Source organism: Pteropus medius, unplaced genomic scaffold (assembly GCF_902729225.1).
Source record: "Pteropus medius unplaced genomic scaffold, Ma_sr-lr_union100, whole genome shotgun sequence".
In the NCBI taxonomy this organism is placed as follows: domain Eukaryota; kingdom Metazoa; phylum Chordata; class Mammalia; order Chiroptera; family Pteropodidae; genus Pteropus; species Pteropus medius.
The window spans coordinates 12,211,078-12,226,084 of record NW_024342467.1 but is presented as its reverse complement, the minus strand read 5'-3'; the positions used below and the strand labels follow the sequence as shown (position 1 = coordinate 12,226,084).

At 42.5% G+C, this 15,007-nt stretch overlaps 1 pseudogene; it reads right to left on the bottom strand.

The window, feature by feature from the left end:
* Nucleotides 1-9,579: 9,579 nt before the first annotated feature.
* Nucleotides 9,580-9,698, bottom strand: LOC120602640 (uncharacterized; annotated as a pseudogene).
* Between the last annotated feature and the right edge of the window lie 5,309 nt (nucleotides 9,699-15,007).

Below are 15,007 nucleotides of genomic sequence, written 5' to 3'. Positions count from 1 at the left end.
CTCTGGAGGGGCTGGAGACTAAAGACCTCTAGGATCAGCCTCATGGGTGCTCCACGCCAATGTGGCCAACCCTGGACACCAAGGCTTCCCCGGTTGACAGTATTCTGACCGTGTTGTCACATATAGCTGCAGGGCTTTCTAATGTGAGAAATCCTCCTCTGTGTCCCTCACCCCCACAGTCGTGGGGGCTGAGTCCTGCATGGCCTCCCCATGAAGTTCCCCTTCCTGAGCCCACAGCCCTGCTCAGACCAGGCCCTCACCAGTCCTCGCCTCGCCGGACGGAGTCCCTATCTGCAGGCCCGACTCCTCCCCATCCATTCTCCAAGCTGCAACCAGATTGATTCTTCTACGCTCTAGTCATATCATTAATCTCTTTACAGTCGTTCTCTGCGCAAACACCTCAGCATGGCGTGTATGTAACACAGCCGTCACAAGCCTAGCCTTTCGAGTCAGAGAGATTGGGTTGGAATCCTGGCTCTACTGTTCTGAGCATCTGTTTCCTCAGTTTTAAACTGGAGTTAAGCCCAGAGGATTTGCTGTGAGGATTACTGAACTCTCCTCTGTGCCATTCACTAGTCCGGGGATCACTTAACACCCCCACTTGACCTAGGAGGAAAGCGAGACCTAGCTGAGGTAAGTTGCTCACAGTCAGCCTCATACCTGATAAGCCAAAACTCAAATGCTTCTAGCATCTAAACTAGCAGCTCTCGAGAAGCGGCTTGGGGACTCTGACGACGCAAGGTCTCAAATATTTTCATAACATTATGACACTGTTTGCCTTTTTCTATTCATTCTCTTGCAACCGGGCGATGGAGTCTTCTAGACATGTAAGCTACGTGACGTGTCAGAGTGCAACGAGGTAATGCAGAAGCGGATGTGGAATCCAAATATCTTTTTTTAAGCCACACCTTAATGTAAAAATGGCAATGCTGTTCTTCCCTCTTATTTTTCTTTGTTTTGGTGGCTACGGTTATATTTCATTAACATATGTTTTTATCTTAACATATAATGGGTTTATTATCAGTATTTTAAATGAAGTAATGTTCCTAAATTTCTCAGTTTGAATTTCTAATACAGTAACTACCAATAGATGTAACGTATATAAATAAAAGCTCTCTGAGGTTGTCTATAATTTTTAAAAACATCAAGTTTCTTTTAGGAGCATGCAATTTTTAAGAGCGTATTTGGTCTTGAGACCAAATAATGTGAGAAACGCAGCACTAAGCACTAAACTGTACATAATAGATGTAAATTGCTTATCATGGTGCCTAATGGAGAATGAGGGCTCTATAAATGGTAGTCTCTACTGTTTTATAGGGCACTATGGATGAATTATTAATTTACTGACCTGTGATTATGTTAGGCCTTATTTCTCTTCACTTCCCCACAAGCACAGTTCTCTCCTGTTCTGGCAAACTGCCTGTGGTCTCAGGTGCCCATACCTTTGCACACTAATCCTCCTTGAGAAACGTCTCTCCCGTCACATCTACCTAACTCACACCTCCCTCTTAAGCCTCAGCTCAAGCGTCTGCATCTTTCAGAAGCTTTTCTTGAGGTAGGCCCTACAGTTCTAACTGCCTGTCTAGTGATCTTCCCATTGAACCCTACTGATTTGAGCAGAAAGTCACAGAAAATTCATTGATATCTTTGGAAAGGGGATAAAGAGGAAGATTTTGTTACTGCCCATTCAGTGCCCTTGAGAAAGAGGCCTTCTTTCTGTGTATAGCACTATTCAATCACTAGAAAAATATATGCAAGAAAGATCATGGGCCAAGCCCGTGCTTCCCAAAATGTGGCTTGGACCCCTGCTACCAGGTCACAGAGGTGCACATAAATATGCAGATTCTTGCCCCCACCCACCACCTACTGAGTCAGACTCCCTGGGGACAGGGCCTGGGAACCTGATTTTTTGAAATGAAGTCTTGTGTTGATTTGGTGATTCTTAAACACAGCCAAGTTTGAGAACCACTCTTCTAGTTTCTTCTAGGTTCCAGAAGAGCCCTATGCCACTCACTGGGGAGACAAAGATGACGAAGACGCCATTCTGCTCTCTGTGGAACCCATGTTCTCTGGGAGGATTATATCACAATGAGAGAGGAAATAACCTGCCGTGAATAGTGACTGCGTATGGAAATGTAACAAAGGGAGGAGTTGGTTCTGTTGGAAAGGGGATCAGGGAAGATTTCACAGATGTGACATTTGAGTTGGCTCGAATGGTCATTTTTAGGCAGAGAAGGACAGTGAGGGTATTCTGGGCAAGGAGAAGACCGTGTACAATGGAAAGGAAGCCTGAAAGTATGTGGCACAGTCTTAGAAAGGCGTCCGGCATCCTTTGCTTTGATGTTATGTTCAATGACGAAACTTCCTGCGTACTGATTTGACTCCTTAGCTGCTGGGTATGGGATGTACGGTGAAGGCGCGTTTTCCAGCCAGTGGAGAGAAATTTGTGCGTCCTGCATTACAAACCAATAAACCGATATCCCGATTTATAAATTGATCTTTGGTTAGGGTTCATCAATACCCCAGCATGTGTCAGGTGTCAAAATTAAGTTTCTAACCTGCAACACGAAGGCCCTCGATGTGATTTCATAGGTATGAACTGTCCCATGAGGCCTACGGAGAAGCAGCTGAGCCCTCCGACCTCCAGGAGCAGACACTGTGGCTTGTTCACCGGTCACCCCTTCGTCCTCCTCTTTCCTCACTACGAGGACTTTGGTTCTGTTTGGATATGGGCAGCACCGTGTTTGAAGGGAGGCAGGTCTCCTCCACAGCCCCAGCGCCTTGATCAGGCTAAGCTCGTAGGGCAAGTCTCCTCCTGCCCATGATGGACAGCAATGCACACGTTGGCCAATGAGAGAAATCTGACGTCAGCTTTGGAAACGCTTTCCACAGTCTCGCAAGGGAACGAGAAAGGGGGCCATCTCCTTTCCAGCCTGGACCGTTGTTTGTGTGGATTGTTTCCGCGGTCGTCCTCCAATCAGGAAGAGGCCAGTCTGAAGACGATGCCAGAGGGATGAGAATGGCAGCGAGGAGGGGCGGAAAGAGCGTAGGTTTTGGATGATGGTGCTGAGGTCTCTGCATCAGCCCCGAGGGAGTCGCTCTACCCTGCGTCTCGATACCTTTGTTGATTGAAACTGGCGGCATTGTTTTGTTAGGTTTTCTGGTTTTTTTTTTCCCCCAGCTGAATGCACACTAATGACACCCCATCCACACAGACGCCCACAAACGTAACATACCACGCACCACCCAAACTGAGATTAAGGTGTCACAGGGAACGTAGGAGCAGCCTTATTCTTGGGCTTTCAGAAACTGGAATATATTTATGAAACTAGGAAGTTATTCAGAATCCCACTTACTTCTATAAATAAGATGATCTTTCCCTCCTGCAAGACAGGTTAACCCCCCTCCTTATTGTTCTGCAATTAATTATCAGCAACTTTCTTACGGGACATCTTTTCTCTCTCACGGCTTCCTCTTGCTCATAGTTTCTGCTGCCTATTTTTTCTCTGAGTATCTTTCAGCTTCTGCAACTGACTAACTTTACGTATCCACATTTCAGTACTTTTAGAAAAAGGTCACATCCTGTAGGTAAGGCTGTCACGTCAGTCTGTCTCATCAGCTACTGACAATACTATAAACTGACTGCACCTGGGTCATAGTTCCAGCCCTGGCCCACCCAGCTGAGGCCTAGGTAGAGGGTCACATGGTACCAGGATGACATTTATGCAGAAAGTGCTGCTTACAAGGGGGTTGTAGAGTATGGCAGACTTGACAATAGGAATGTGAATTTCCTATTATCTGTTCAGTATTATGGCAGTTTGCCAGATGTCACTCTTATATTTATTCTCCTCTTGGTCCAAAATAATAGGAGTTTTGTCTGGGCACACGGTTACCCAGCTGATGACATTTCCCAGACTTCCCTAGGTGTGGCCATGTGACCATATTCTGACTATAAAGTTGTGGGCGGAAGTTGTGTATGCAGCTTCTGGGTTGTGTCTTTAAAATGAGAAAAATGTGCCTCCTTCTTTGCTGGCTGCTCATGGGAATAATGATGGAAGCTGGAGCAGCTGTCACACGCTTCAGTGTGGAAACCGCACATTGGCAAACCAACATGGTCGATGGATCCTGGGACCCAACATCCAGGGGGCACCAACTTGTCTTGGTTTGTCCAGGACTTTCCAAGTTTTAGTGTGAAAACTTGCAAGTCCTGGACAAACTGGGGCATTCGGCATCCCCACGCCGTCGAGCCACTGCACTAACTCTGGACTGTGTATTTGAACTCTTGTGAGAGAAAGAGCAAAAAACAAGCAAAAACCAAAAACCCACACCCCTTCCATCTTGACTAAGCCACTGTCCTTGGGGGTTTCCTTATTTATATCACCATATCCTGTCTGTAATGAATACGAATCTGAAGAGGCTGTTTTGGCCATTGCTCAGCCTGAGGTCTGACGCTCCTCCACTGCACTGCCAGCTCCGACGTCTGGTCTTCCGTGTTTGGGTTCCAGCCTCTCATCACAGAGGCTCCTGGGCTGGGGCTGAGACCTGATGGACCTGATGGGCTCTACCCCGATCCCTCCCCTTGGATTTCTCCTTCCTTTTCTGAATAAGAAGTGACTTTTTGAAACCTGTCGACTAGTCCATGCTAACTCCCCTACATAAATGCACAAAAATGCATATGTGCACACACAAGTACACACACACTGCGCACACATGCGCCGAACTACACCGCCATGCACGCACACACCTGCGCCACACCTGCGCGCACGCACAGCACCGCGTTCTCCCCGTAACCCCTTCTCCCCTTGCTTGACACAGCCCAGCACCCAGAGGAGCATTTGTGTAGAAGCTCGAGTAGATTCAAGGGTGAAATAGATTTCTTTTTCTTTTTTAAACCACACAGTACATGTCCTTGCCAGAAAAATTAGAAAACAGAGTTGGGTTTCATAAACTTTTTTTTAAGGCAAAATAAATGGGAACAATACAACTCAGTAGAATTTAATTCTCTTTGGCAGCTCAAATGACAGCACTCTCAGATCGAAGGACACGAGCTGCTCTGATTCTCTGGTGGGGGTGGGGAGTGTGCTTCTCGGGAGCAGAGCAGTTCAGGCTCACAGATGAGATAGGGTTTTGCAAGGAGAGCGCCAGCAGGAGTCAGCGACCCTCTGTATTTCCGAGTTTTTTCAGGAAAGCCCCAGTTTCTGTCCCTACCTTCTGTCCCTAAGAACCATCTGAAAAACCCCAAACTTTCAATGGTTTGAGCTCAACTACATTTTCTACAATGCTTCTTGTTCCCCAAAGCACCCCTAAAAGCTGTGGTCGCGACACGGGTATGGTTTGGATTCAGGTAATACGCGGGGCCAGATTTCGACTGCTCCGTAGACGTGCTGCAGGACCGCCTATGTGGGTACTTTCAGGGTGTCCAAAGGTTGTGGGTCGAGTAAAATATTTTTTCCATTTTCCATGTATCCTGAAAAGTTTAACCTGTGTGGGGAACCCAATATGTTCTTTTCTTTAACGACTTCTTTGAAATTTATATTCTTCATGGATAGTGGACATTTTTGCTACTTCTTTTAAATCATAAAAGCAATTCACCACTTTTAGGAATAGAAGAAAATAAATAATTGTAAGCTAAAAGGAAAGAGTAAACTGGAAATAGATCCTGAGTTCCTACCACCCCCAGAAAATATTGTTAATATTTTGGCCTATGATTTTTTACTTTTTAGCACTATTGTATTATATGCATTTCTGGATCACACATATAAGTGAATTTCTGGTCTTTTAAGAAATAGAAGGACACAATTTGCATCAGATTGGTTTGGGGAGTAAATCTCCTTTGGGGGCAGGAGGTGAACATATGGACCTACGAAGGGGTAAAGTGAGGCCAGCCATAGGATGACAAAGAGAGTGTGCCCTCATGGCAACCATCTCACCAGGTTCTTCTGTGTGGTACAGTTTATATGAGCTCCGGGAGGCTTTAATTAAGTCAACCCGTCAATGCTTTAACTTTAATTAATTTTTTAAATGACATAAAAATACACCCCGGTGAGGTGAAAACCCAGTTATAAAATGAAATCTAGCTAGGATTTGCTTCAAAAGAAATTTAGGGTTTGGGGGTGTAGAGTGGATATAGATGAAACGAGATTGCCCATGAGCTGATAATTATCGAAGCTGGATAATAGATATGGAGGGGGTTATTATACTATTTATTCTATTTTCTTTGGCATAGGTTTGACATTTTTCATAATAAAAAGTTAAAACAGACAACCATTAAGCCCAGGAACTGGTTCATGATGAAAATTGAACTTAGGCTCTTCCATCTACTTATTTATGAGACTTCTCTTCTTGAAAGTACCACTGCCGTGGCCAGTGTATTAGTCACATAAAATTAATCACCATGACCACAGGGCAAACACCCATGAGCTCTTTCTAACCACAATGCATCCTTAGCAAAGATCGTGAGAGTTAGGATGACGCAGATGGGCGGGAGGGAAGCAGCAACCTCAGCCCTTGTCACGGGATTCTGGTAGTTACGCAGATTTGTGTTGATTTTGCATTCTAAACAATGTGGTCTTCAGGCAAATTATTCAATCTCCCTGAGCTTCTGTTTCCAAATCAGTGAAATGGAGATAATTCTCTGACTTCATAGCACAGAAATAAATAAAATGACACATAAAAAAGACTGTATACAATTCTTGAATCATTATGTTGTTCTCCTGAAATTAATATAATGTTATGGCAATTATACCTCAATAAAAAAAAATAAATTAAAAAGAATTACTTGGCGGTGTGCCTGACCCACAGCTGATGGCTAGCATTCATTCCCTTCCCTTCTCCGGAGTTATGATGAAATCCGAAAGATCTTTGCCTTCCTAGACGTACAATAGAGTTAGGAAAATATCGTGTTCACGTGATATTTTGTAACAGGATGAGAAAAAAATGACTAGAAAACCTGGTATTGGTATTCCTCTTAGGAAAGGAACTATCTTAATTGGGAAAATGAATTTGATGCCTCATTGTGGGTGAAATATGACAGTCCAAGAATATAGCTTGGCTGAAGGCAAATCAGAGATGGCAAAATCTCTGGGCTGCCCATTGTATAATTTTTAGTTGCCCTTTTTTTTTTTTTGCTTTCTTATAAACTCTATTTCTCTAAGCATTCTGTAACATGTTTCACACACATATGCTTTGTGTGGGTGGTATTTTTGTAAATGAAAGACAGGAGCAGGAATCCATAGCTTGATCACCTCCCAAGAGAGGAGGGAGTATGCAAGCATAGGTGACTTTGCAGACCCAGCATCCTTAAGCCGGAAGCATGAGGTTGAAGTTATGGGAAATGCATGAATTCTTTTGAGGAGGTTCTGGTTTGAGGGTTCAAGGTGAAATATAGATTAAAAAAAAAAAAGTCAAGCAAGTGACCAAGATACTTTTTGTGCTAAGTGGCAAATAAGTAAATGACTTTGAGAGGAAATGACTTAGAACAGGGAAATGACTTAGAGAGAGATGGCTTCTTTAGAGCAGTCAGTGGAATGACAGAGGAGATGGAGCATGACCAGAGCCTGGAAGTCCCTTATAACTCAGGCTGGTACAAGACAAGAGTGTCTTAAAAAACGACATGCTTTTCCTGTTCTAAAGAAAGCAGAGCCATTTGTTTATAACCTAGACCTCACATACTTCCCAAAGATATTTGTGCAGCTAAGAGACACACGCCTATGTAAACATGAGGAAATTCAAGATAAAAAAGAATTAAAAAACCATAAAGAAAAAGCAATGAGATAGTTCTTCTGGGAAAAAGGGAAGACGCGGTTATGGTATTTGAGCCTTCTGGTAACCCCGGGAAGCAGGGGTCGCAGAGTATTCCACAGTCGATAAAGCGAGTTAAACCCACTTAGGAGAGTACAGGTTCCAGAAGCTTCTTCCAGAGTGTGTTTTCATCTCTGTTCTGTAAGCGCCCCAGCTCTGTAAAACCCCATCTCTGAAAGCCCATGCCATCAATATTTCAGAAGACACAGAAAGGCTCTTATGAAAGTGAGTGAGAAAGGGAGTTATACTGACAAATTACGACATGACTATGACAGATAATTAGTCTTAAAAATTCTTTAGATCTGCATAATGTACCTGAAGCCAAGAGTCTCCATAAAACATGAAAATAAGAACCGATTATGAATCAGTAAATAGAAGAACAATATGAATTACCATCAAATATGAACACAATTAAAATGAATTAGTCATAAATATTAAAATGAAGGCCACGGATACGTGGGTTTATTATTTGCACTAAAATGTGAATAATTATAGCCCTTTATCTTAAGCCATCAAACAATTTTTTTTCCAGTGTGCTTCAGATACCGGCTGTATAACCTGAGATGTCTAAATCATAAAATAGAATTCTAGCCCAAATGATTTAAACAGTGATGTAAAACTAAACACCGAGTTCCTTTATACCCAAGAGTTTATAAGTGCCTAAACAGAATTGAGTTTATGAAAAAAATAAGATTTAAAAATTTTAAAATTTTATTTTCATGGACGAGTTTCCAGAGATGGAGGTGGGGCAAGAAAAGCTTCATCTGTTGCTGAGTGCTGGCTTGCATACACCTCTGCCTGCTGACTGCCAGATGAGGAAGGCAGCCTCAAGGGCATAGTGTCCCATAACAATCAAGCCCATCACTTACCCAGCACCCACCCTGTCGTAGGTCCTCGGATGTTTCATTGGTTTAATTGGTGTCATTGTTCGAAATAACCCAAGTCCCTGGCAATTAGATTCTTTATCTCTTCAGTCTTATCTCATGGCCTCTTTTATAAGTAAAAGGGGCAATATTATATAGAAGGAGAGGCAACCAGACAGAAAAAACACCTCTTTAAATTCTGGTGGCCCTGATTTCTGAAAAATTTCTGAACAATATGGAAATCCATTCTTAAAGTCCCAAGAGCATTTGCAAACCACACAGTCAAGTCGATCATGAAAACTACTAGCATCTGATGAGAAAGATGTCCATGAAATCAACAGCTATTATTTATTAGGCACCAAATATATACTAGGCACTGTGTCAAATGCTCAACCTGGAACTGGTGTAGACAAAAGATCTAACTGGTGACTCCCCACTGTCATGGAAAGTCCTTCCAGCCTGCCCTCAGCCTTTCAGTCTCAGTTCCCAGCTCCTGCCCCAAACTTTGTGTAATGCACCATCTAATGTGGAGTATGCTGTTCTGTCTTCCCAGCCATCCCAAATCTGACCGGTTCTTTGTTCATTAGGTCCCAGGCTACAGCCAGGAAAGTGTTTATCAGCCTCCCATGCAGAATCTCATCCCCTGTGCTCCCAGGCTTTTGGTCCACAGCACTGCATTTGAGCTTCTGACCCAGAATTTAAAAGTTTGAAGTAACCTCAGAGATTAGTTATCAATGTAAGAAACGTCCAAACCTATAAAGAATTTTTGTAAGAGTTTATTTGAGCCAAATTGACAACTGTCAGGAAGCAAAATCTCAAGGGATTGAGAAAATACTCTGGAGAATGGCAGTTTTGCAGCTTGCTTTATTTATTTATTTATTTGTTTGTTTGTTTGTTTGTTTGTTTTAATTCTTTACACCTACAGCACCTGGTCTTCCTAGGTGGTCTCCCATCCAAGTACTAACCAGGCCCAGCCCCTGCTTAGCTTCCAAGATCACATGGGATCGGGCTTGTTCAGTCTGCATGGCCGCAGACTGCAGCTTATTTTATACATTTGAATCAAAGGAGGAGACGTAATAAGGGTTATATGAAAGCCATTGGTGGTAGATTAAGGGGGCAGGAGAAATCAAAGCTGGGAAATCTCTGGGATTGGATAAAAAGTAAAATGAAGAGACACATAATTCTTTTACATTGGTGGGTACAGGAGAGTTAATAATTAACATTTACAGCACGTGGAAATGGTATGCGGGCAACAAGATAACAATGAGGGGTTCTATGGTCTCCTCCTCTGGTACCCTGTGCCTTGAGGGGTCTGGAAAAGAAGAGTTCTCTGACATGTTAAAGGTATGTTATCTTAGATGCACAGAGACAACAGACAGGCTCACTTAAGGTAAAGACTGACTTTTTTCAAGGAAGCTACAGGCCAAGGACGTGACTACCAGCTGTGACCCTCTCAAGTTAGGAATTTTTATGTGCAGACCATCCTATGTGGTTACTTTCGGTCTCTGAGTTTGTAGGACCCACCGCCAGGCCTCCCCTGAGCTTGTCAGGTATAGTATGTGGCCCCTTTTTCGTCCACAGAGTTCAATCTTTAATTTTCAGATGAAACATATGGGACCAGAGAGGATGAGGGAGCATGCTGGCCACAAGGCCAGCTGGGGGCAGCCTTGGGACATGGCTTTCCTGGTCTCCTGCTCTTTTTACCGCTCGATTTGATCTTTCTTTTGCTAATGATGACACTTGATAATTTATTGATGGGAACCGACACATTGGAGAGCCTATATGATCTGTAGCAACAGCCAGACGGTCTTTAATAAAACATTAATAAAGCAAGAGCAGATGGCATTAATAAAGTATTATACAAACATGTCTGAGAACCATCAAAAGGATTTTTTTACTGGATTTCCTAAATATGGAGAATTTATCAGACAAGACATAAAAGAGGAAATCAACCTCTAAGTTGTGATCTGAGAAATATTTTTGATTCCTGTAGATATTTTGGATAATAAAAGATTTTAAATGTAATTCTATCCCAGATTTATTAGCCCTACAATGGCTGTTTTTGTGACAATTTTAGAAGCAATGACAAAGCTTTAATAGAAACAGAAGGAAGCTCCTACAACTTCCTCCTTCTTTGAAAATCCAGCCCAAAACCAGGCTATCCCATTTTCCCACTTTCCTAGAAAAAAAAAGATTTCTGGAAGGCCTAAAAAATGATATATTTTAATATCAGGACAACGGACATCACTAGACTCATTGATGTAAGAAACATCCAAATCCGTAGAGAATTTTTATGAGCATATTTGAGCCAAAACAATGGCAATGCCAGGAGCAAGATCTCAAATGCTCCAGAGAATAGTAGTTTTGCAGCTTCTTTTATGCATTTGAAATTAAAGAGGGAACTTAAGGAAGACTGAAGAAAGAAAGTCAGGGGATTGGATTACAGGATAGTTAACAAGACTATGTGCTTTCTTGAGGGTGGTTACAGTTTATTTCAAAGGTGTGCTAACCTAGATGCACAGAAACAGTGGTCAGGGCTCGCTAAAGGCATCGATAAACCTTTCACTAAAGAAGTTATATGTCTGGCACGTGACTATTCACCATGACCTGCCTAGTTAGGAATTTATGATGAAATCACCTGTGAGGTTACTTTCCACGAACCCCTTTTTTCATCCACAGACTTGACGGCAGGGCTAGGTGTAGGAGCCACTAAGTCCAGAGAACTTTTAAAAACAGAAAAAATAACCACCTGCTTCGAATGAGTGAATGTTAATTTATCTGAAAGTGAAAAGCTGGACTGTTTTTGAATCGCATTTAAATGTTTGGCTTCCTCCCCAACCTGTATCAGCTGTGCCAGATTTGTCAGCTGCTTCTCTAAGATTTAGAGATTTTTTTCTTCTGCGAAGTAGGGGTTGCCATACTCTTTGGAGTTGTACAAAGTTTCAATGAACTAATGTATCTAAAGGACCATGCCGGACACAGATTGAGCATTCAAAAAATGTCGCTATACTATCTAACCTAGTGCCCGCTGTTCTGAGATGTAAGTAGCAAAGTTGAGAAATAATTAGTGGTTTCCTTTTTGTAACCCTTCCATATATGTTTCAACTTCCCGATCAAATCTTGCTATCCAGAAAGGCTCCACATCAACATTTATGGCCTTAATGTGATTCTTTACTGCAGTGTGATTTCCCTTGGGGATATTTACATTTCGAGCCTATTTCTGATTCTGGAATTGGAGACTAATCATTGCTGGCGAGAATGTCTGGCATTACCCTTGTGGGGGCAGGGCTTTTGGTGAAGAGGGAGAGATGAGAAACGAAAGACACTTCGAAGAGCTTTCAAGCATGCTTGTTCGCCTTACCTGGATCCTTCTCCGCAAATTTCTGATCACAGGCTAGTCTTTCCAGGATGCATTTTCTGACAATTTTCCCTCCCAAGTCAGAACTACCGGGTCCTTTCAGCTTTTCCAGTAGGCCATTCCTCCAATAGCTGCGAGCTTCTTAAGGGCAGGGAATGGTTTTATTCAGGTATGTCGTGGGCACTCGATGATGTCTGTAAGATGAGAGGGAATTCCAAGGAACCTGAAACCAATAATGACAGCGACTATTTTCCAGTATCTACTGGGTGCCAGATTAATCACAGTAACCACGTGAGTTAGGTGTTATCAACTCTATGATGAGGAAACTGAGGCTTGGGTGAGTGATAACAGCAAGAAGGAGGTGGAGAGGGTTCTCAAACTTAGCGCTTGTGCAACTCCAAAATTGTGAAACAGCCAAGTCTTAATAAGCTGCCCCACACTGACACTGAGATTTGCTTGTTTGGTTGGTTTTTGGTGTTTGTATTAGTCTGGGTTCTCCAGAGAAACACAATCAATAGGATATATCTGTATAGATATAGAAAATTTCCTGGGAAAATTTTTCTGTGTATCTCTTTCTATAGATATACAGACAGAGATAGAGATACAGATAGATATATCCTATTGGTTCCGTTTGCTTCTACATACAGATTTCTAGATTATGTATCTATAAGGAGATTTATTTTAAGAATTGGGTCTCATAATTATGAAGGCCGAGGGTCCCACGATCTACTACCTAAAAGTTGGGAAACCAGGAAAGCCAGTGGTGTAATTCAGTCCGTGTCTGAAGGCAGAGAACCATGAGTGCCAGTGTTGGAGGACAGGAGAAGATGGATGTCCCAACTCAGGCGGAGAGAGCAAATTCTCCCTTCTTGCACATTCTTTTTCTATTCAGGCTCTCAAGGGGTTGGATGATGCCTACCGCATTGGGGAAGGTATCTTCTTTACTCAGCCTACAGTTTCAAGTGCTGATTTATTTCCAGAAACACCCTCATAGATGCACCCGGACATAATGTTTTATCAGCTATCTGGGCATCCCTTAGCCTAGTAAAGTTGACACATAAAATTAACTATCTCAGTACTGATGTTTTTCAGATGAGAACATTAGCGCAAGAAGATGGCTTTACTCTCAGAAAGCAAGCACACTTGAATTGTGATGTCCCTGGGTACCCACTTACTCCTGGCTGCTTAGATTCCTTTGAGAAACACAGCCTTGCAGTGAGATGATAGGTACAGTTCTTCTGGGGGGGAAAAAAATGAAACTTGAGGATTTCAAAGTATACTACTAGAAAAAAAAAATTTCACCTCCACCAACAGTTTGAAAACAAAAGGAAAATCTCTCGTGGTGTCACAGGTGCCCAGAGGTGGCCTCAACTTCTAGAGCTGTTCGCTCTTCCATCAGTCAGACTTACAAATTTATTTCACCGGCACTCTTAGCAATCAGTCAAGATTGAGTCAGATGCTGAGATAATTTTTCCTTGCCAAATTGCTTTTTCTGTTGTAATCAGCCTTTTTAAGGACCTTACCAAACAACAAAAGTGTATATAATTCCCACTCTCCCCCGGCCAATTAAAATTCACCTAAGAAGTTTTATCAATAATAATCATTATTGATGAAAATACCACTCTCAGCCACTCTATCACCTGTTTCTCCACGTTTTTTAGATATCCTTTAAACTAGGTTTTAAGAAAGTTTTATTTTTTAATACGTGCATTCTATAATTTGGAAATAAATTATTTTAAACTAAAAACAGGTTAGCTGTCTGGGTTGCCCTAATTGGGATTCTTTATAAAAGCCCTGAACTTGGCCAACACCTTTTTGTCCTCTAAAAGCATTTTGAAATTGAACCTGCTGCTGCTCTGAGAAACCCACTTCCTCTTCTTATCCTGGGCATGTGGTTAGGGGGCCCACGTGACTGATATCTGGGCTAAGGAAGGTACACGACAGAGCCAGGCCCATGAAAGTCTCCCAAGAGGGAGCCTCCAGGTTCTTCGTGTCTCTGCCTGCTGGAGATGGCTGTGCCTGGGGAACCTTGGGAGACTGAAGTGGAAATGGCAAAGCCTCCACTAACCTGGTTCTTGAAGGAACAGAGATCGATCTCCTCCGTACCTTCAATTGTTCACTGAGAACAAATGACCCACTATTATATTTGAGCCATTATAATTTGAGGATTTACTTGTTTTAGTAGTTAGCTTACCCTAACTGGCTTTCCTTGACCCAGACGCCTTTCCATCTCCATCATGTTAGATGCTCCCGCCAAGCCTTGCCGTGAACTTCTCACCCCTTATCCTTACTGTTTATCTATCTGCCTTCCCAGATAGACTCCCAAGCTCTGTGAGGGCGTCGACCACATTTCCTTCACTCACCGTTATATCCTCAGTATCTAAAATGCCTGGCACAGAGTAGGTTTAATAAATGTTTGTTAAATTAACAACTTGTTGGATGCATGGACTTTGCCTTTCTCTGTGCTGGGTGTAGAAAAATTAGATGCTGAACAATCTTTTAGAATAATGGTAATGAGAAAAGCGCATACAGCTCTGAATTGTTACTCTTGAATGTTTCCATAAACCTGGCATCCGGTGGATAATTAGTGGTCTTCGTTGCAAACCTCCTTAAAGCTGACAATGATATATGCTTCTGCATGAACAATGGACAAAAAAATATAGGAGCTTTTACTAATTTTGTTTATTTAAAGAGAATTTCATTTTTAAAAAAGTGTGGTCGATCGAAGATTTCTGGAAATTCTTTGCTGTTTTTCCATTGAGAGGTAGAATATAATTCCCCTCTCTGAATCTGGCCTTACTTCAACAACAGAATGCTGGGGAAGTTACAATCCACATCTTCAGGGGCTAAGTCATCGGACTTATAGCTTCTGCCTTCTTTCTTGGAACATTCCCTTTTGGAGCCCCGAGCCTCCAACTACAAAGTGTGACTTCTCTGAGACCACCATGATAAAGAGAACACATGTAGGGTGTTTGGTTGATAACCC